Below are 21,933 nucleotides of genomic sequence, written 5' to 3'. Positions count from 1 at the left end.
TTACAGATATCACAAGCAGCGTTTTAGGGGCCATAGCACACAAGTGTGTGCCATGTTGTGTTTTCAATTTTGGGAGCACCTTGTCACGGGGTACACAATGGCAGTCTGCATAGGGTGGTGTTGAGTACTGCAACTCTGAGGGGCCCTCTACAGTACCCATTCCCTAGGTACCAGGGGTACCATTTACTAGGGACTTGCAGAGGTGCTGAGGGGCCTGGTTACCTGGGCATCAAGTGTCCAGGTGTCTTCTTTTAGGGAAGGAACACTGGCACTGGGGACCTGGTTAGCAGGAACACAGTGCACTTCAAAGTTGCACCTAAAAACAGGCAAAAAAAGTGGGGGATACTGCAACCAGAACCCAGCTCCCTACAAGGAAGTTTCCCCTAATTTGATGATCTTGCCAAGAGGGATACGTTTGTAATGGGCCAATGCATCAGGGTGTTAGTGTGGGCCTCTTTAGGAGTGAGCTTTTGGCTTGTCTTGCGAGCTGAGCAGATGCTTTGAGAGTGGGATGCATCGACTATGGTGAGAGCTTTTTCTGAGAGTGGCTCGAAGGATGAGGTTAAAACATTTACATAAGAGGTGGCTCTGAGAAAGGCAGGGACAGTGGTGGGGTGTGTAAGAGACATGGGCTCAAATGATGACAACTGAGAGATGCAGAGCTGAGGTGTGGGTGTCAAATGAGCTGCAGGTTGTTGTTGATGTGAATGGGCAATCTAACAATGCAAGATCGTGATTTCAGCAATGACTAATGATTCTGGATGAGAAAACCCTTAGGGTGGCACAGGTCTAGACCATAGAGTAAAACCTACATGGGGCACCACATCTTGTGTCTTTCAAGGTAATATACGCTTAACTTACTAAAAGTGTGAGAAAGTAACTAACTCTAGAGTAAGCAACGAATACTTAATTATTAATAACATGATATTAATATAAGACACCTAATACAGGTTTCACATATGGGGCATCACTGAGTGGATGAAATCACAATGTAAGCAAGCTCCTGCTTTGATTTAGCATCAGTGGGGAGTTGCGCCGCGATTGCCTGACAAACAACATAAATGTTAGAAATCAAGTAACATTCACCACCAGCCCTAAGAAGAAACCTTATCATGCAAAATCGACTTCCAATTAGATTTAAATGTGGCCTTAAGACAATCACAAGAGCTCAACATTATCATGAACTTTGCCCAAGTCTGTATCAGAAGCCCAGTCCCTCCATCAACACAATTCAAGTTTAGTGAAACTATTTAACATAATTATCACCAGTTAAGAGATTCATCAAGAGGAAGAGGTAACAAGGCACTGCATTTCCTCTTACCAGACATACAAGGAACTTATGGAGAGCAATGTTAAAGATAATAGTGTGATGGGGGCTGCTTATATTTTACATTTTACAAGTTTTTAGCTGACATTGCTTTTAGCAATGACATTTTTACACACTTTATGCGTATTATTCAGAGAATACAATGCACGTGCTGCTTATTTTTAATTTGCCTTTCTCAATATATAACCTGTACACTCTGTTCAAGGCTAGGAACTAAGGCAAACTATCCAAGTGCTTGTGTTGTCCGACTGAAGACAGCTTCTAACATCGAGCCAAATCAATGCAACAGAGCTGCAGCCCTTAACAGAGTGGTTTTAATTCTATAAACTTAGCACTGCCTTAAGGGGGTCAGAGGAGCATTATGGCCACTACTGTCCTGGAACGAGTGCTGTGTGAATAAATCTAAAGGGAAGCCCTCGCCCTCCAGCACACAGGAACAATACATTGTGCCCTGGTTGACGGAAATCAACCATGCGGAAAGAACTCATAGAGCACCCTCGCAACAGGAACTAATGCAGAGTAAGCATTCAGCCATCGCAGTAGCACTTGCACTTCATCAATAATTGCCTCCCTTAGGATACTGAATCCAGCTCGGCCATGAGTAAGGATGGCACAGCATCAGGCACCTCGCGGAACACAGGGTTGTTCTATGGTTCCTTGGTCACACCGGAAACAGTGGGCGACCTGCCTTAACATCCCTTCGCCTTGGCCTAGTTTTACACTGTTGGGGGGAGCTGGCCTGAGAAACCGACCACTGAACCACCTACCATTTGTCATATCAAAACGGACCCCTGGTAGAGGACCCTTCTCCCCTTGCTCCACCCTCACCACCTTTGGGCAATGGGCCACTGCCGCCCCACTCTGCTACAGATCAAAGATGGACTGTTTGCCCAAATGATTCTTTGTTTGGATCATACTCCTCCATCCGACACATGGCTAACATTTGCCATCACCCCCTGTTCCACACATTGGTTTATGAGAGACTGGGTGTGCAGCCACATTCACAGCCACACAAAAAAAAAAAAAATCGGTGTACTGCTACATTAAGCGACAACAGGCACACATTTGTCTCCTACAGGAAACCCATCTCACTGGCAGTGAGCTCCAGCAACTTGGTAAACATTGGAGGGGCACGATTTATGGCACAACATACTCTGTCTATGCACAGGACACTTTACTCTGGATCTGTCCAGCCACGCCCTTTCAAACCCACATCACGGCCACTGATAAAGCAAGGAGATATGTTTTTTGTGGAGGGTCAGTTAGATGTCGACCCCATACTCCTGGGATGCATCAACGCCCCAAACACAGGACAGGTAGTGTTTTGAGCCACTTTGTCCGGAGCTCTAGCTCAAAAGGTGGATATTCCCTGGATACTAGGGGGAGACTACAATAATGTCCTGGACCTTTCTCTCGACCGCCCTCCGCTTCCTCAACACTCGCAGCAATGGCCCATAATCAACGCCTGGAGGGCTGTCAACCCACAAGTACACCTGTACTTCCATTACTCCCACATGACATACACCCACCTAGACCCCTTCCTGGAATCCCCAACCATGCTCCCCCGACTCACGCACTATAACTATTTGGAACGAGTCCTCTCTGACCATGCCGTCCATATAGTAGTTACCGAATGGGGAGCGTCACATTCCCCAGTCCCTACCTGGCGGTTACCTCGAGACACGTCAGATGACTGAATATTCTGTGATGCTAAACTGACCCACATCAGTCAGTATTTTACAATTTTGCAATTGAGTGTGACTCCAGTGGGAAACCTGGGGCTTTTGTATCCAGAAAAAAGCTGGGATCTGCGGAGGACTGATCAGGGATTTAAACATGCTGAGGTGGCAATGGCTGTCCTTGATAATCATGCTCCCTAGATGATACCACACGCCAAGCAGTGACCTATGCTAAAGCGAAGCATGCCGCAGTGATCAAGCACCTTCGATGTTATAATTTAGAATATACTGCCCGACTCCACACCACAGGAGAGAAGCCTGGCCGCTTACTTGCATGGCTAGCCGGCCAGGAGAAGCAAACTCCTCCAATAACAGAAACACCTTGGATGCAGGTCCTATCCTGCGCTCAAAATCTGCTTTACTGTAGGCATTTAGCTCCGAACTGAACAGGGCACCTCCCACTCCACCACTAGGTGTGAATGCAGGGTCACTTGCCCCTCTCCCCGTGCCTTCGATCAATGCCACTGAACAGGAAGAACTTGATAAGCTGATTACAGTGGCAGAGATGAGAAAAGGGATACATGTTCTAGCCTGTAACAAGACCCCTGTGTTGCATGGCCTCTCAAAATAGCATTATGATAGCTTCTTACCTCACCTCGCCCCCAAACTGGTTGAGGTCTACAGAAAACTACTCACCATTGGAGTGCTACCCCCCCCCCCCCCCCGTTTCCTCCAGGAGTCCTTCCTCTATTCTCTTTTGAAACCTGAGCCCCCCTGACTCACCTCTCCTCATATCGCCCAACAGTCATCCTGGGAGCAGACTACAAGATACTCTGCAAGGTACTTGACAAGAGGTATTTACAGGTGCTACCCACCATTGTACACCACCTGATGATGTTGGACGTGCTATGGCCCGGACTGGATTTGTCCCAGGCCTTAGCACATCCAACAACATCAGGTAGGTCTTCCATGTTATGGACCAGATGTCACTGTGCTATACACAAGCAGAATGTCTTCTATTAGACCTTGAGATGGCCTTCGATTCCCTATCCTGGAACTACCTTGTCGAAATCCAGCAGGCAGATGGCCTTGGAAGTCACCTCCTGGGATACACAAAACTGCTGTACACCAACCCAATCTCCTGAACATGTGTGGGCCACCTGATCTTACGCTCCTTATCCATCAGCCAATGTACATGTCAGGGCTGCCCTCTATACCCAGTCCTTTTTGCAATCGCTGTGGCATCACAGGCCCACTGTCTCTGATTGGTGGGTCAACAACTGGAGATTTGACACTATCCATTTTGTGTTGCTGTACGCAGATGATTTGTTACTATACCTTCGGGACGCAGAAGCGGACATGGACTCTCCACAACTTTCCAGGACTTTGAGGAGGCAGCAGGCCTTCAGGTGAATTACGGAAAGTCGCATGCCTTTCCATTTAGGTAGGACGCTTCCCCAGGCAATACACTTGGGTAGCGAGCCATTAACATGGACAACAGCAGCGGTCGGATACCTCGGTATCAGGTTATATCACCCGCAACAGAACTTGTTGGAGGGTAACTTACAGTGGGCATTCACAACCCTCAAGTCTCAAACACAATTCTGCCTGCGTTTACCGATTGCCCTCACAGGCAAGATTGCTCAATCCAAAATGACCATCCTCCCTCAGCCTCCTATAATATTTCGCCAATGTTCTGGTGTTTTCCCCACAAGCAGCTCTTCCGGGACCTAGACTGGATGCTGTGAGACTTGCTGTGGGATGGTAAATAGAAGAGGGTGGCCCTTAAGCCCCAGCTACCAGAAGGACAGGACGGGCTGGGTGCTCCAACTTTTGAGCCCTTTTATTTCGCAGCACAGGTCCAGTAATTATTTGAGTATCCCTGTGGTTGGCGGGATAGGACCTGAACGACACCAGCACTGGGGAAGGCCCCTCTTCCTTAAAATTGTCTTTGCCAGCTTCTCTACCCAGCCATAAATGTGCATTGCTCCTGGTCCCTACATACTTCGGTGGCCCAGAGGTGCCTCGCCAGGATTACTCAACTGACCAGACAGGTGCTACCTTATTCTCCTGTTACCAGGGACTCCTGGGACCCCTTGGACACCTTACAGTTGGCTGCGTGGCATGATTGCTCCCTGGAAACTGTGGGTGACCTCTTACAATATGATCATCTTCTCAAATTTGATCAGTTATGCCAAGATCATGATTTTCTCTAGCCAATTTCTACTCCAAAGACAGCTGCAGGTGGCAATCCGGACACTATGGCATATAGTGGATGAAGAGCCCCTTAATCATGCCGTATTTCATAACTTGCACAAAACGGGGGGAGGTCATCACCTGGTAACATGACAACACATTATCTGGTAGAGACAATCTCTAGCTGCACATTCCTTACCTTTGGATTTCCCAAGCATCAGGCTGGATCTGGAAACTTTTGAGCGAGCAGTACCCCTATGCATTGTTGGGTGGCTTTGAGTTCAGTTCTGAGCATAGTCTGCGTCACTGGTATCAGAAGTGACATTGCAGTTACCTATACGGACCCACTCAGGCCCACAGATGTCATTTACTTTTCACGACTTTCCAAGACAGAAGTGCAGAGCCATTAAATGTTTTTGTCAAAAATAGGGCCCTGAAAAATGGAACCAACCCTAGGCCTAGAAATCTTTCTGCAGAGCAGGGAGGCGTTTAAGGAATCTGCTGCTAGATATTGGTTCTACCACATAATGCGCTACCGAAGGTAAGTAACATTCATCTGATAGAGGCTTCAAGCTTCAAATTCCTTATCTTTTGTATTGATAACCAAGCTATATCCTTTCTGGTGGTGGGCTGCAGACATTTTCTAAACTAGAAAGTCCTGCAGGACCGAGCAGGTGTAATGCCCATCCCTACAGACCAGACTGTCCAGGCACTAGTGTTTGGCAAACGTGTGTAGTGACACTCATGCTGCTGCCTGGCAGATGTTTATGACTGGGACTCCACAAGCTAATGCCATGGTTGCAGCTCTTCCTCTGGTGGAATGGACCGTAAAGCCCTCAGGAGGCTGCTTTTTAGCCAGGGCATAGCATGTCTTGATACAGAGAATGACGCAGCATGAAATGGTTTGTTTCTGTACTGCCCAACCTATTTTTAGCTCCTACATGGCCCACGAAGAGTTGGTCGTCCACCCGGAACTCTTTTGAGCAGTCAATGTAGAACAACAACACTCTTTTTGTGTCCAGACAGTTGAGTCACTCCTCTTTTTTACAGCGTAAAAGGTGGGCAGGGTGACAGACTGTCCCAAATGGAATGGGGTCACCACTTTCGGGAGGAAAGAAGCTCCGGTGTAAAGCACCACCTTGTCGTCAGGGAACACAGTAAGATAGGGAGGCTTGAATAATAAAGCCTGCAGATTTCTCACCTTCTGGGCAGATGTTATTGTCGCTAAGAAAGCTGTCTTGATGGAACGAGCCAGAGGGGACAATTGTGTAAAGGCTTGAAAGCAGCACACTTAAGGTAGTGAGAACTAGGTTCAGGTCCTACTGAGGCATAATGAAGAGCAAAGGGGAAAACTTATGTACAAGCCCTTTCAGAAACCTATATACAATAGGAGACTTAAGTAAAGAGGGTTGGTCAGGCAGCTGCTGGAAGGTGGAGAAAGCAGGAAGAGAACACTTAAGAGTGCCCAAAGCAGAGCCCTGCTGGGTCAAGATACGAATGAAGAATATCAGAAAGAGGCAGAAAGAGTTGATATACTTTCCTGTACAGTATTTTACCCATTTTTGCCTACAGCAGGCATACACCGTTTTGGTGGAGGACCACTGGCCGCAAAGATAATTTTGCAAACTTCGGGTGGAAAGTCAAAAGCTCATTCTCCATGCAAGGAGGCGGAGAGTTAACAGGTTCATGTGGAAAACACTCCTACTGCTGCAACAGAAGAGCCTCCCAAAGAGGCAGCCTGAATGGATGACTCATGCTAATTTTTAGAAGCTCGTAATACCAGACTCTCCCGTGCCCAGAAGGATGACTTGGGCCTGGTCGTTCCTGATCTTCTTGAGAAATCTGGGCAGAAGTAGTATGGGCGAAAAGGTATATAAGAGGCCTGAACTCCACTCAAGACAAAAAGCATCACAGAGTGATAGCCGCCTTTGAAACTGATGATATTTGTGAGTTCTCTTCGTAGGTGAACAGATCTAACCAAAGCTCTCCCTACTGCTGAAAGAGTCCTTGCGCGACCTCTGAATGTAGACACCACTCGTGATCCGTTAGGAATCTATGGCTGGGTTTGTCTGCCCTGGCATTCAGAGAACCTGCCAAGTGCCGAAACACCAGGAATATGCCCTGCTGTTTCAGCCATGTCCAGAGACGCAGAGCCTCTTGACAAAGGGTCCACAACCCCCACACTGCCCTGCTTGTTGCAGTATCACACTGCTGTAGTGTTGTAAGTGAACACCTGCACTACCTTCCCTTTCAGAACCGGAAGAAATGTTTTCAATGCTAGTCGGATCGCCCAAAGATCCAACAAGTTGATAGGGAGCCCGGATTCCGCCGGAGACCAGCGACCTCTGATCTTCACCTCTCCCAGATGGCCACCCCATCCCAGAAGTGACGCATCTGTCACTATTGTGAGATCTGGTTGGGGAAGGGAGAGGAGTCTGCCTTTGACCCAATCGCAGTTCACTAACCACCACTGCAGATCCTTTGCAGTTCCCTCCGAGATCTGAACCACATCAGTAAGATTCCCCTGATGCTGTGCCCATTGAAACTTCAGGTCCCACTGCAGAGCCCTCATATGCCATCTGGCATGCTTGACCAGTAGTATGCAGGAAGCCATGAGTCCCCAACAGCCTCAGAGTCATTCTCATCGAAATCCAGGATAGAGGCCAAAACATCGGTATCATAGCCTGAATATCCTGGACTCGTCGCTGGGGAGGATAGGCCCGAAACCGCACTGCATCCAGAACAGCTCCGATGAAAGGGAGTGTGAGTCAGGAGTGACTTTGGCAAATTTATAGTGAACTCCAGCGAATGCAGGAGCTTCGTCGTAGTCTTGGAGGTGGGAGACGACAGCCTAGTGCAAGCTCACCTTCAACAGTCAGTCGTCGAGGTAGGGGAAGACTGAAATCCCTAACCTGCGCAGATGAGCTGTGACCACTGCCATCACTTTGTGAACACCCAAGGGGGGCTGGTAAGGCCAAAGCGGAGAACAGTGAATTGAAAATGCTTGTGACCTACCACGAACTGCGAGTAACGTCTGTGGGCAGGCAGCAGGAGGATGTGAAAATAAGCGTTCTGCAAGTCTAATGCTACCATCTAGTCTACAGGGCCAAGGGCAGGTACGACCTCAGCCCGAGTGAGCATTTTGAACTTCTTCATGAGGAAGTGATTGAGGACCGAAGGTCTAGGATGAGGCAGAGGCCCTTGTCCTTTTTGGCACCAGAAAGTAGCGGGAATAACAACCACAACTGTTTTGCTTCACTAATGACCAAGCTGAAACAGTCATGCACTGACAAAAATCTCTGGAATGCACTTCTTAGTCTAAAGAAGACATTTATTATTTCACGTCGCAAGGTTCGTAAAAGGAGATTAGCATGCTGAAAGCACAGGTTTAAAAATGGCCACAGCAATTAAATGAAAACATGTAAAAATGATTCTCCACTGCAATATACACAGCAAATATATGTATCTATATTATAATGCAAAGCAAATAATTAAAAAATATGCATCACCATGAGGCAAGGGCACAACTGCTTCATCTCCCTCCTATTCAGCATCAGATCGCCAGATCCCAGAATCGATCAAGGCGAGAGAGATCAATTATCCTCACAGGAAGGATGACCCGCTCCAGCATCCTGAATATGCCTGGGATCTGCAAACACAATGTCCCGGGTCCATGTGGTCTCGGCCTCTTATACTTTGAACAAACAAGAGAGGAAAATTCTAGAACCTCCCTCTCACTGCAGAAGTTTATTATTCATAAAATGCTGATTGCTTTAGGCCAGCTTTGAAAATAACAAGTCGGGACTTGGCCATAATCCGAAGGTGCCAATTCAAAACAAGACTGTTCCCTGCCGTCTTAGTACATTCCTATCAGCCTAAGCCCTTGGTGGGAAAGAACACGAAAAATAAAAACACGTGCACATTGTACAATGTGGAAAACTACTTGCAGCTTTTAACATGGCACTGGCTAATGCTAAAATAAAGTCAATAGACAAATTGAAACTGGTTGTCACTAATGTGAAGGTGTGCTGCTAGGCTAAGTGCAACATGGAGTCAGTGGTCAAAACATAAATATCACTAAAAAGACCTACGTTTGGGACACAGACCCTCTCTATGACTCCCTTGGCCAAGAAAACCGTAACCTCCTCGAAGATAAGTGCGAGGTGGTAACCAATCATTTGAATGCAGGATGGTGTCATGAAGGGAGGGGTATCCTCCAAAGGGAGGGTGTAGCCCCATTCAGACTTTTTACAAAACCCACCTGTCTGACGTGATGGAGGTCAAATGGGGCAGGTGAAGGCGAATCCTGCCACTGACTAGTCCCTGGTGAGGAAATGACACATCAAGACGTCTTGGAGGCTGCAGCACAGGGTGGCAGTGGACTGGCAAGACCACTAGCTCCCAGATCCACATGAACGCTGGATCCCACGTCCTTGGCCACACAGAGCCTGTGCAGCATGTGCTGCACAGTGGCTGGCAGGACAGGACGTGGCCGTGCACCCCCTCCGTAGCCCCAAAAGGGCTGAAAATCAGAATGGGGAGGGGTGGGGGGTGAGAGGAGGTGAGGGGCAACCGCAAGGCCAAGGGACCAAGCTGTATCTCTAGACTCCTTAAAGTGCGTGAGTGCAGAGTCTGCTTTGTCCCCAAAGAGACGTGTGCCATTAAAGGGCATGTCCATCAGAGCAGTTTGGATATCCTCTGAAAATCCAGATGTACGTAACCAGGTGTGGCGTCTCAAAGCCACCACTGACGTAACTTCTCAGCCCACAGACTAGGTCATATCTAGCCCACATCGGATAGTCAACTTTGCCATGACCACTTGAGAGAGAATGGCCTGGGCCTCCTCCCTCCCTGTGTCCATCGCCTGTGGGGTGGCCTTCCTGCTGAGGGCCGGCCTTGACTACACCTTACCCTGGACCTTGCAGGTCAGACCTTTGCATATATATCGTCAACATATGCTTGCATTTGCCAGTGCTTGTTGGTAGCCTTGCAGATCATTGACCCTCCTTTCAATCCTGCGAACATCTAGGGAAAGCTTGTAGGTGACTCCTTGGATCTTCTGAAGCTCCTGGAACCCGCAGCTGGACTTCCTTCACCAACCTACAGGAACGTCACCTCTAGGGGGGTGGGCATTGCCGCCTGCACCAACTGGGCACCTCCAAGGGTGCTGGACACTGTCCCCTTCCTTTTCAGGTCTTCCATGTCAGGAATCCGTCCCTGGGTTCCACCGGTCTGGTCCACGGGTCGCAACAGCAGCTGGACAATCAGAGGCTTCCATTGACTTCCGTGAGGTTTCCAGACATCCTTTCAATCTATGCATCTGGGTCCCCTGGTGTAGGTACTACTGTCTTCTGGGTATCCTGGAGTGGGGGACACTCTCCAACCTTCTTGTATGTTTTTTTTTTTTAAGTCCATTGCAAAGATTCCTGAATTGCACAAATTCCAACCACTACTTCCCTGTGTTAGCCTATGGGATGACTGAGTACGTAACCACTCTGCACCTAGTCGCTGGGGACACTTTCTGTACTTACCTCAGGTGTTTTTATCCTTCCCCAGCCGCTAGCTACCTTCCACATTTAACTTGGTTGAGTTCACTATTTCGCAGTCCTCTTACTTAGTGTATGGTTTGGCTACCCCCTCTCACCCAATAGGGCCATATATATTTGATGCTATTTCTGCTTGTTATTTTGTGCATATAGTGTTTGTGGATGTCTTCAAATGGAAATATACCAATGCTAGTCTACTGGTTAATGCTGTAATAAAGAATCTTATTTTTGGAACACCTGTGTGGTTCTTTCTTGTGTGAGAATTACTGCCTGACTACCGTGTTACTGCAAGTGCTTTACATTCCTCCTGGATAAGCTTTAGCTGCTCGCCTCAGCTACCCCTGGAGAGCTTTTGTTATCTGGACCCCTATTCACTATCACTAAGGGTTGCCTGGACTCAGTATAGGGTGCCACACCATAGATGTACACCATAAACTGAGCCAGCCTCCTACAGGCGGGCTAACATATATACAGAATAATGCTTTGTAAAAGTATGTGCTGTGGACAATGTAACTGCTTTACATATTATCTCCTTTCACAGTCTGAGATCAATGGGCAGAATTTTGATGTGCATACCCTGAGTGGAATTTTTATGTGCCTGTACTGAGTCTGACATCTGCTAATCGGGAATGTTAAACCATTCAGCCTTTCTACACTCCTTTACATATGGCTTTCTCTTTGTGGGGCTTGGAGAAAGCAACAAAAGAGGACGTGCTTTCTGAAAGGATTTAATTCTATGAATTTAATATATATGAGGGCTCGTTTAACATCTAAGGTATCGCAAGAGCCTGTTTCACAGCTGAGTCCGGTTGAGGGAAAAAAGCAGGCAGTTCAATGGACTGATTGAGGTAGAACTGTGAGACAATCTTGTTACACGGTTCCCACTAGAAGTAGGACTGCGTATTACGACAAAGGAACTTCAGGATCTAGGTACTGAGCTCATAAACACAATCAGGAAATGTTAGCCCAAATACTAGCTAGTTCACAGTGACTCAACCAACCCCCTACCCTTCCCAGGGTAACAGATGATTTCTTAACCTCGAACTTGATCACACTGACTCCCAAGGAAGTTGTGGAAATTGATCTCACCCGTTTGCTGTTTGCTTATGCAAGATACAATGAGCTGCGATTATTAGGCCGATGAAACAAAGCACTGTAACCAGCATTACTAACAAGATGAATAGAATAAACAGCCCAACCATGGAAATCTGATATATATGGAAAATGTCACTTACCCAGTGTACATCTGTTCGTGGCATGGGACGCTGCAGATTCACATGCTGTGCATTATCCTGCCATCTAGTGTTGGGCTCGGAGTGTTACAAGTTGTTTTTCTTCGAAGAAGTCTTTTCGAGTCAAGATACCGAGGGACTCCTCCCTTTCGGTTCCATGGCACATGCGCTTCGACTCCATCTTAGACTGTTTTCCCCGCAGAGGGTGAGGTAGGAGTTGGGTACATAGTAAAGGTGCCCATGCAATGGAGTGAGTATGTATGTACATAATGTGTCTAAAAATAGTAAATATTTACAAATTTACAAATGTACAAGTTTCATCAACTTATAACAGCTACAGGTTCCTGAGGAGGCGGGAGGGCGCATGTGAATCTGCAGCGTCCCATGCCACGAACAGATGTACACTGGATAAGTGACATTTTCCATTCGATGGCATGTGTAGCTGCAGATACACATGCTGTGCATAGACTATTAAGCAGTTATCTCCCCAAAAGCGGTGGCTTAGCCTGTAGGAGTTGAAGTTGTCTGAAATAATGTTCGTAATACAGCCTGTCCTACTGTGGCATGTTGTGTTAACACATCTACACAGTAATGTTTTGTGAATGTATGAGGCGTAGACCATGTGGCTGCCTTACAGATTTCTGTCATAGGTATATTTCCTAGAAAGGCCATTGTGGCGCCTTTTTTCCTAGTGGAGTGCGCTTTTGGCGTAATAGGTAGATCTCTTTTTGCTTTAATATAGCAGGTCTGAATACATTTCACTATCCATCTGGCAATGCCTTGTTTGGATATTGGATTTCCTGCATGAGGTTTTTGGAAGGCTACAAACAATTGTTTTGTTTTGCGAAATTGTTTTCTTCTATCAATGTAATACATTAGTGCTCTTTTAATGTCTAACGTATGTAAGACTCTTTCAGAGTCTGGTTGTGGAAAAAAGACTAGAGTTCCACTGTTTGGTTTAGGTGGATCGGTGATATAACTTTTGGTAAGAATTTGGGATTTGTACGCAGAACAACTTTATGTTTATGTTTTTGTATAAAGGGTTCTGGTATAGTAAATGCTTGCATTTCACTTACTCTTCTAAGAGATGTGATAGCTATTAGGAAGGCTACTTTCCAGGTTAAGTACTGTATCTCACAGGACTGCATGGGTTCAAATGGTGGACCCATGAGTCGTGTTATTACAATATTGAGGTTCCACGAGGGGACTGGTGGTGTTCTCTGGGGTATACATTTTTTTAAACCCTCCATAAATGCTTTGATGACTGGGAATCTAAAAAGTGATGTTGAATGTGTAATCTGCAGATAGGCAGATAATGCTGTGAGATGTATTTTGATAGAAGAAAATGCTAGTTTAGATTTTTGCAAGTGTAATAAATAGCTTACAATGTTTTTTGCGGAAGCATGTAGTGGTTGAATTGGATTATTATGGCAGTAATAAACAAATCTTTTCCATTTGTTTGCGTAACAATGTCTTGTAGTAGGTCTTCTAGCTTGCTTAATGAACTCCATACATTCTTGTGTAAGGTCTAAATGCCCAAATTCTAAGACTTCAGGAGCCAGATTGCTAGATTGAGCGATGCTGGATTCGGGTGTCTGATCAGCTGTTTGTGTTGAGTTAACAGATCTGGTCTGTTTGGTAGTTTGATATGAGGTACTACTGACAGGCCCAGTAGTGTTGTGTACCACGTTTGGCGAGCCCAGGTTGGTGCTATTAGTATTAGTTTGAGTCTGTTTTGACTCAATTTGTTTACCAGATAAGGAAGGAGTGGGAGAGGGGGAAAAGCGTAAGCAAATATCCCCGACCAACTCATCATAACACATTGCCCTTGGACTGAGGGTGTGGATACCTGGACGCGAAGTCTTGGCATTTTGCGTTTTCTTTTGTTGCGAATAGGTCTATTTCTGGTGTTCCCCCAGCGTAGAAAGTAGTTTTGTAGTACCTGGGGATGAATCTCCCATTCGTGTGTTTGTTGGTGATCTCGACTGAGATTGTCGGCTAACTGGTTTTGAATCCCTGGGATATACTGTGCTATTAGGCGAATGTGATTGTGAATCGCCCAATGCCAAATCTTTTGTGCTAAGAGACACAGTTGTGATGAGTGTGTCCCTCCTTGTTTGTTGAGGTAATACATTGTTGTCATGTTGTTTGTTTTGACAAGAATGTGTTTGTGGGCTATTAGTGGCTGAAATGTTTTCAATGCTAGAAACACTTCTAACAGTTCTAACTGATTTATGTGCAGTTGTTTTTGGTGAACGTCCCATTGTCCCTGTATACTGTGCTGGTTGAGGTGTGCTCCCCACCCCATCATGGAAGCATCTGTTGTGATCACGTATTGTGGCACTGGGTCTTGGATTGGCCGCCCTTGGTTTAAATTGATAGGATTCCACCATTGAAGCGAGAAGTGTGTCTGGCGGTCTATCAACACTAGATCTTGAAGTTGACCCTTTGCTTGTGTCCATTGTGTTGCTAGGCACTGTTGTAAGGGCCGCATGTGTAGTCTTGCGTTTGGGACAATGGCTATGCATGAAGACATCATGCCTAGGAGTTTCATTACAAAGCTCACTTGATAGTGTTGGTTTGGGTACATGTTTAAAATTACATTTTGGAAGGCTTGTACCCTTTGTGGACTTGGACTGGCAATCCCCTTTTGTGTGTTGATTGTTGCTCTTAAGTATTGTTACATTTGGCAAGGTTGTAGATGTGATTTCTGGTAGTTTAGGGAGAACCCTAGTTTGTGTAGTGTTTCTATGACGTATTGTGTGTGTGTAGAAGACACTGTTGCTGAGTGCTGGTTTTTATTAACTAGCCGTCTAAGTGAGGGAATACGGGCATATGCTGTCTCCTGATGTGAGCAGCTACTACTGCAAGGCATTTTTTGAATACCCTTGGGGCTGTTATGCCGAATGGTAATACTTTGAATTGGTAATGCACGCCTTGGATTACAAACCTTAAGTATTTCCTGTGTGAAGGATGTATGGGTATGTGGAAATAAGCATCCTTGAGATCTAATGTTGACATGTAGTCCTGTTTGAGCAAAGGAATCACGTCTTGAAGTTTCACCATGTGAAAGTGATCTGATTTGACGTATAGATTCAGTGTTCTGAGGTCTAATATGGGTCTCAGTGTTTTGTCCTTTTTCGGAATTAGAAAATACAGGGAGTAGACACATGTTCCTTTTTGATGGTTGGGTACTAGTTCTATTGCTTCTTTCTGTAACAATGCTTGGACTTCTAGTTGTAACAGGTCTAAGTGTTGTTTGGACATATTGTGTGGTCTTGGAGGCACATCTGGTGGTAATTGTAGGAATTCTATGCAATAACCATGTTGGATAATGGTTAGGACCCATGCGTCTGTTATGTGTTCCCAGTTGTGGTAATATGTGGTAAGTCTCCCCCCCACTGGTGTTGTGTGGTGGGGGTTTGTGACATTGAAGTCACTGTTTGGTTTGTGGGGTTTTTGGGCTCTGGAATTTCCCTCTTGCTTTAGGGAACTGTCCACCTCTATATTGTCCCCGAAAACCTCCTCTTTGATACTGGCCCTGAAATGTGGGTCTGACTTGTGAGGTGGAAGGCTCTGTGGTTTGGGCACGAAACCCCCCTCTAAAGTGCGGCTTCCTAAAAGTGCCTCTGCTCTGTGGGGAGTAGAGCGCGCCCATGGCTTTGGCCGGGTCCATGTCTTTTTTCAGTTTTTCTATTGCCGCATCCACCTCTGGCCCAAACAGTTGTTGTTCGTTGAAAGGCATATTCAGCACAGCCTGCTGGATTTCTGGCTTAAATCCGGAGGTCCGTAACCATGCATGTCTACGAATGGTTACTGCTGTGTTCACTGTCCTTGCCGCTGTGTCTGCTGAGTCCATAGCCAACCTTATTTGGTTGTTAGAGATAGTTTGGCCCTCCTCAACAACCTGTTGGGCACATTTCTGGAACTCTTTGGGAAGGTGTTGAATGAGATGTTGCATTTCATCCCAATGTGCCCTGTTGTATCGAGCCAGTAGAGCTTGAGAATTGGCAATCTGCCATTGATTGGCTGCCTGTGCTGCCACCCTCTTGCCTGCTGCATTGAATTTCCGACTTTCCTTGCCGGGCGGTGGTGCGTCTCCTGAGGTTTGGGAGTTTGCCCTTTTCCGGGCTGCTCCCACTACCACCGAATCAGGAGTTAATTGTTGTGTGATATATACAGGGTCAGTAGGGGGAGGTTTATATTTCTTCTCCACCCTAGGCGTGATGGCTCTGCTTTCTACTGGGTCCTGAAACACTTGTTTGGTGTGTTTTAACATGCCTGGCAGCATTGGCAAGCTTTGGTATTGGCTGAGAGTAGACGACAGGGTGTTGAACAAAAAGTCGTCCTCTATGGGCTCTGCATGCATAGCTACATTATGGAATGTAGCTGCCCTGAAAACCACCTGCATGTATGCAGTGCTGTCCTCAGGTGGTGACGGCCTTGGCGGGTAGCAATCAGGACTATTGTCTGAGACCGGTGCATCATACAAATCCCATGCATCCGGGCCATCTTGGTTGGGTCATCCCCGTGTGTGTCGGTGACTGCATCATTGGGGGGTGTTGCTACCGGGGACAGATGTGGCGAATGTGATGGCGATTGCTGTGGCGAGAACCGTGGTGGTGTCTTATTTAGCCACTTTCCATTTTGGCTGCATTTCCGTTTCTTGGAATGCGAGCTTTCGCTTCATCTTTATTGGAGGAAGAGTTCGGATTCTCCCCGTGTCTTTTTGTATATGCAACCTACTCTGGGTATGGTCTGGCTCTCCCATGGCCAGTTCTTGTTCAAATCTGTGCCCTTGTAATTGAGTTGAAAGGCCTTGTTCTTCTGTATAGGTTTCGGCTCCGAGGCCGCATGTTTCGGCACCAAAGTTTTTTCTACAGTCTTTTTCGGCTCCGAGGAAACCTTCTGGACTTTCGGGGTGCCGAACTCTCGGTGTTGAGTTTGTTTGTTTTGTTTCGGAGCCGGTATCTCGACCGGAGTCGGATGTCTTCGGCTGCTGGGAGGTCTTTTTCGGTGCCGATGTTTGGTCACCGTGTTTTCGGGTTAAGCCATGGCCTGTTGGCGGTGGCGTCCCCTTGGCCCTCATTATTTTTGAGTGAGTTTTTGTCAGGGCTGGTTTACTCACGGTTTGCTGCGTCTTCGGCTGCTCACTCTCGGACTCGTCCGAGTCCAAATCTCGAATGGAGAATCTCTCTTCTTCGACGTCGATGTGCCCGGCCGGTGTCGACGCCATCTGGAGTCTTCGATCTCGCAGTATTTTCTTGGATCAAAATGCCAGACAGGCCTCGCAAGTATCCTCTTTGTGTTCAGGAGACAAACACAGATTACAGACCAAGTGTTGGACTGTATAAGGATACTTTGCGTGGCAGTTGGGGCAGAAGCGGAAGGGGGTCCGGTCCATGAGGTTTGAAGATAGACGCGCTCGGGCCGACCAGGCCCCGCTGAAGAGTGGAAGCCCCGAAGGGCTGCCAGAGCGCTTCTTTCTTCGGTGTCAATGTGCTAGCACTAACCCGGTACCAAGCGCAAACAATACCGTCGAATTTTCCGATAACTATCTAACTTTTCCGAACCGAAATACGGAGCGATGAGGAACACGTTTGAACCCGATGCCGGAAAGAAAACAATCTAAGATGGAGTCGACGCCCATGCGCAATGGAGCCGAAAGGGAGGAGTCCCTCGGTCTCGTGACTCGAAAAGACTTCTTCGAAGAAAACCAACTTGTAACACTCTGAGCCCAACACCTGATGGCAGGATAATGCACAGCATGTGTATCTGCAGCTACACATGCCATTGAACATATATACACACACACACAATATTTCTACCTATCGCTACCTACACTCTGCTAGCACAGCCGATGTACCTCTGCCAGATCGTCAAGGATAGCCTGACACCACCTCTCTTCCCCCCTCCCTCTCCTACCCACCATATCTCAATAGCTGAGCCAGGGTGCCTTTCTAGGGTGAAGTTGGTAATCCTCCTCTGCAAGATGAAGAGTCAGCACAGCATCAAATCAAACACAGGATCTGTTTCAAGACAATCACAGATGGAGTGCTCCTTTGACCCCCTGTAGGGAAGTGCACTGTTTATATAATCAAAACCACACTGCTAGAGGTGCAGCTCTGATGCAATATGTATAGGTTTCAGGAGCTGTCTCTGAACGGACAAGCAAGCACTAGGATATCTTGTTAAATGTTTCTAGCATTAAACAGAGTGTACAGATTAAACAACCAGAAAGGCTTACTAAGAACAAGCAGCATGTAGAGCACATTCTCAAAATAATATCGTATAAGAATAAAGTGTGCACAATATCTGAAAACAAAGTGTAAGGAAATGGCTCCCTGTTGCAATTACCCCCCACTTTTTGCCTGATACTGATGCTGACTTGACTGAAGTGTGCTGGGACCCTGCTATCCAGGCCCCAGCACCACTGTTCTTTCACCTAAAATGTACCATTGTCTCCACAATTGGCACAACCCTGGCACCCAGGTAAGTCGCTTGTAACTGGTATCCCTGGTACCAGTCCTGATGCCAGGGAAGGTCTCTAAGGGCTGCAGCATGTCTCATGCCACCCAAGGGACCCCTCACTCAGCACAGACACACTGCTTGCCAGCTTGTGTGTGCTGGTGGGGAGAAAATGACTAAGTCGACATGGCACTCCCCTCAGGGTGCCATGCCAACCTCACACTGCCTGTGGCATAGGTAAGTCACCCCTCTAGCAGGCCTTACAGCACTAAGGCAGGGTGCACTATACCACAGGTGAGGGCATAGGTGCATGAGAACTATGCCCCTACAGTGTCTAAGCAAAACCTTAGACATTCTAAGTGCAGGGTAGCCATAAGAGTATATGGTCTGGGAGTCTCTCAAAAACGAACTCCACAGATCCATAATGGCTACACTGAATACTAGGAAGTTTGGTATCAAACTTCTCAGAAAAATTAACCCACACTGATGCCAGTGTTGGATTTATTAAAAAATGCACACAGAAGCATCTTAGAGATGCCCCCTGTATTTTACCCAATTGTTCAGTGCAGGACTGACTGGTCTGTGCCAGCCTGCTGCTGAGGGACGAGTTTCTGACAGCATGTGGTGAGGGCCTTTGTGCTCTCTGAGGACAGAAACAAAAGCCTGCTCTGGGTGGAGGTGCTTCACACCTCCCCCCTGCAGGAACTATAACACCTAGCAGTGAGTCTCAAAGGCTCAGGCTTCGTGTTACAATGCCCCATGGCACTCCAGCTAGTGGAGATGCCTGCCCCCTGGACACAGCCCCCACTTTTGGTGGCAAGTCCAGGGGAGATAATGAGAAAAACAAGGAGGAGTCACCCACCAGTCAGGACAGCCCCTAAGGTGTCCTGAGCTGAGGTGACCCCTGCCTTTAGAAATCCTCCATCTTGGTTTTGGAGGATTCCCCCAATAGGAATAGAGATGTGCCCCCACTCCCCTCCGGGAGGAGGCACAAAGAGGGTGTAGCCACCCTCAAGGACAGTAGCCACTGGCTACTGCCCTCCCAGACCTAAACACCCCCTAAATTCAGTATTTAGGGGCCCCCAGAACCTAGGAAACTAGATTCCTGCAACCTGAAGACGAAGAAGGACTGCTGACCTGAAGCCCTGCAGAGAAGACGGAGACACCAACTGCTTTTGCCCCAGCCCTACCGGCCTGTCTCCCCACTTCAAGAAAAACTGCAACAGCGACGCGTCCCCCAGGGTCCAGCGACCTCTGAAGCCTCAGAGGACTACCCTGCACTTAAAAGGACCAAGAACTCCCGAGGACGGCGGCCCTGTTCCACAAAGACTGCAACTTTGCAACAAAGAAGCAACTTTTAAAGACCACACGTTTCCCGCCGGAAGCGTAAGACTTTCCACTCTGCACCTGACGCCCCCGGCTCGACCTGCGGAGAACTAACACTACAGGGAGGACTCCCCGGAGACTGCGACCCTGTGAGTAGCCAGAGTTGACCCCCCTGAGCCTCCCCAGTGACGCCTGCAGAGGTAATCCAGAGGCTCCCCCTGAACGCGACTGCCTGCTTCAAAGAACCCGACGCCTGGGAAACACACTGCACCCGCAGCCCCCAGGACCTGAAGGATCCAACCTCCAGTGCAGGAGCGACCCCCAGGTGGCCCTCTCCCTTGCCCAGGTGGTGGCTACCCCGAGGACCCCCCCCCCCTTGCCTGCCTGTATCGCTGAAGAGACTCCTGGGTCTCCCATTGAAACCTATTGCAAACCCGACGCCTGTTGCCACCCTGCACCCGGCCGCCCCTGTGCCGCTGAGGGTGTACTTCTTGTGCTGACTGGTGTCCCCTCCGGTGCCCTACAAAACCCATCTGGTCTGCCCTCCGAAGTCGCGGGTACTTACCTGCTGGCAGACTGGAACCGGGGCACCCCCTTCTCCATTGAAGCCTATGCATTTTGGGCACCACTTTGACCTCTGCACCTCACCGGCCCTGAGCTGCTGGTGTGGTAACTTTGGGGTTGCCCTGAACCCCGAACGGTGGGCTACCTTGGACCCAACTTTGAACCCTGTAGGTGGTTTACTTACCTGCAAAACTAACAAACACTTACCTCCCCCAGGAACTGTTGAAAATTGCACTGTCTAGTTTTAAAATAGCTTATTGCCATTTTTGTGAAAACTGTACATGCTATTTTGCTGATCCAAAGTTCCTAGGTTACCTAAGTGAAGTAACTTTCATTTGAAGTATTGCTTGTAAATCTTGAACCTGTAGTTCTTAAAATAAACTAAGAAAAGATGTTTTTCTATACAAAAACCTATTGGTTTGGAATTGTCTTTGAGTGTGTGTTCCTCATTTATTGCCTGTGTGTGTACAACAAATGCTTAACACTACCCTCTGATAAGCCTACTGCTCTACCACACTACCACAAAATAGAGCATTAGAATTATCTCTTTTTGCCACTATCTTACCTCTAAGGGGAACCCTTGGACTCTGTGCATGCTATTTCTTACTTTGAAATAGTACATACAGAGCCAACTTCCTACACAAAGTAAACTTAAAAACATGTAAAATGTAAAGCTAAAATTAAGAAACAAAGTGAGCACAAGAAGGGCTCACAACAAACCTCTTGGATAAACTGTGGTCTGGAGTACAGGACAACCATATCTCCATGTATCTGGAAGAAAGGTTCTTCCAAAGTTAATGCCTGAAGCTCACGGACATGTCTCAGTGATGTGATGGAGACTAGAAAAGCTACCTTCCAAAAGAGAAACTGGATTTGGCAGGAACTGAGGAATTCAAACAGAGGGCCCCATTAGTCTTGTCAATGCAATGTTAAGGTTCCACGTCAGGGCTGACGTGACTCGAGGAGGAACTACTCTTAAAACCCTTTGTAAAGGCTTTAATGACCGGAATTCTGAAGAGGAAAACCTGTTGACTGTTCTGAAGGTAAGCGGCTACAGTTGCTAGGTGAGGTAGCAGGGAAGTGAAAGCTGAGTCACAAGTTTACAAGTGAAGCAGATAACAGACAAATTCTTGTACTCTGCTAAGGGGGCAATATGTCTGGAACAATAGTAGACAAATCTCTTCCACTTGGCAGCATAACAGGCACGAGTAGTCGGCCTGCTTACTTCCTTGTCCAGGCATGTGGGTGGAAGTTTAAGGTATCCAAATTCTAGGATTTCAGGAGCCACATCAAGGTTGAGAGACCTGGGATCCGGGTGCCAGATTTCTCCACAGTTCTGTGAGAGAAGGTTGGGCCTGTTGGAAAGTGTCTCATGTGGAAGCACTAAGAGGTTGAGGAGGGTGGTGTACCATGATTGGCGTGCCCAGGTGGGAGCTGAGAGATTTCTGTCAAAGCCTCTGAACCACAACCTGGGAGAGGAGGAAAAGCATCAGCAAATATCCCTAACCAACTCATCCACAGTAGGGGTAACCATGTGAAAGTGCCCTGAGAGAATGTATTTGTTTAGGCGACTCAGAGTCCAACCCTGGTCCGAG

The 21,933-nt window shown here is 47.4% G+C and overlaps 1 protein-coding gene across 3 annotated transcripts in view; it reads right to left on the bottom strand.

The window, feature by feature from the left end:
• CSK (C-terminal Src kinase) overlaps nucleotides 1-21,933 on the bottom strand; it is a 507,465-nt gene that overhangs the window by 5,940 nt on the left and 479,592 nt on the right. The window lies entirely within an intron of this gene.

This window comes from Pleurodeles waltl, chromosome 3_1 (assembly GCF_031143425.1).
Source record: "Pleurodeles waltl isolate 20211129_DDA chromosome 3_1, aPleWal1.hap1.20221129, whole genome shotgun sequence".
Taxonomy (NCBI): domain Eukaryota; kingdom Metazoa; phylum Chordata; class Amphibia; order Caudata; family Salamandridae; genus Pleurodeles; species Pleurodeles waltl.
Note: the sequence above shows the minus strand (reverse complement) of the source record. Positions and strands in the feature narration are given on the sequence as shown.